The sequence below is a fragment of the Coturnix japonica genome, unplaced genomic scaffold, assembly GCF_001577835.2.
Source record: "Coturnix japonica isolate 7356 unplaced genomic scaffold, Coturnix japonica 2.1 chrUnrandom819, whole genome shotgun sequence".
NCBI lineage: Eukaryota > Metazoa > Chordata > Aves > Galliformes > Phasianidae > Coturnix > Coturnix japonica.
Genome location: NW_015440176.1, coordinates 19,686 through 20,846, shown reverse-complemented (window position 1 = coordinate 20,846; position 1,161 = coordinate 19,686).

Below are 1,161 nucleotides of genomic sequence, written 5' to 3'. Positions count from 1 at the left end.
ATGGGGTCACATTGGGGTCTCTATGGGGTCTTTTGGGTCCCTATGGGGTCTTTGGGGTCCCTATAGGGTTACATTGGGGTCCCTATGGGGTCTTTGGGGTCCCTATAGGGTTACATTGGGGTCTCTATGGGGTCACTTTGGGATCTATGGGGTCTTTGGGGTCCCTATAGGGTCATATTGGGGTCCCTATAGGGTCATATTGGGGTCCCTATGGGGTCTTTGGGGTCCCTATGGGGTTACATTGGGGTCTCTATGGGGTCACTTGGGGGGTTCTATGGGGTCTTTGGGGTCCCTATAGGGTCATATTGGGGTCTCTATGGGGTCTTTGGGGTCCTATGGGATCACTTTAGGGTCTCTATGGGGTCTTTGGGGTCACTTGGGGGGGCTTTATGGGGTTTTGGGGTCTCTATGGGGTCACTTTAGGGTCCCCATGGGGTCATTTTGGGATCTATGGGGTCTTTGGGGTCCCTATAGGGTCACTTTGGGGTCTATGGGGTCACTTTGGGGTCTCTATGGGGTCCCTATGGGGTCTTTGGGGTCTCTATGGGGTCACTTTAGGGTTCCTATAGGGTTACATTGGGGTCCCTATGGGGTCTTTGGGGTTCCCTATGGGGTCACTTTAGGGTCCCTATGGGGTCAGTTTGGGATCTATGGGGTCTTTGGGGTCCCTATGGGGTCACTTTGGGGTCTTTGGGGTCCCTATAGGGTCATATTGGGGTCCCTATGGGGTCACTTTGGGGTCTATGGGGTCTTTGGGGTCCCTATAGGGTCATATTGGGGTCCCTATGGGGTCACTTTGGGGTCTCTATGGGGTCCCTATGGGGTCTTTGGGGGGCTCTATGAGGTCTTTGGGGTCCCTATGGGGTTACATTGGGCTCTATGGGGTCTTTGGGGTTCCCTATGGGGTCACTTTAGGGTCCTTATGGGGTCACTTGGGGGGCTACATGGGGACTTTGGGGTCCTTATAGGGTTACATTGGGGTCTCTATGGGGTCACATTGGGGTCTCTATGGGGTCTTTGGGGTCCCAATGGAGAGCTCTGTATGGGGTCTCTATAGGAACCAATGGGGTTTCTATGGGGTGCTGACATTGAAGCCCCCCCCCCATATAAAGGGAGTTCAGGTTCGTCTCCGAGGTGCCCATCAGGTTGGACTATAGGGGG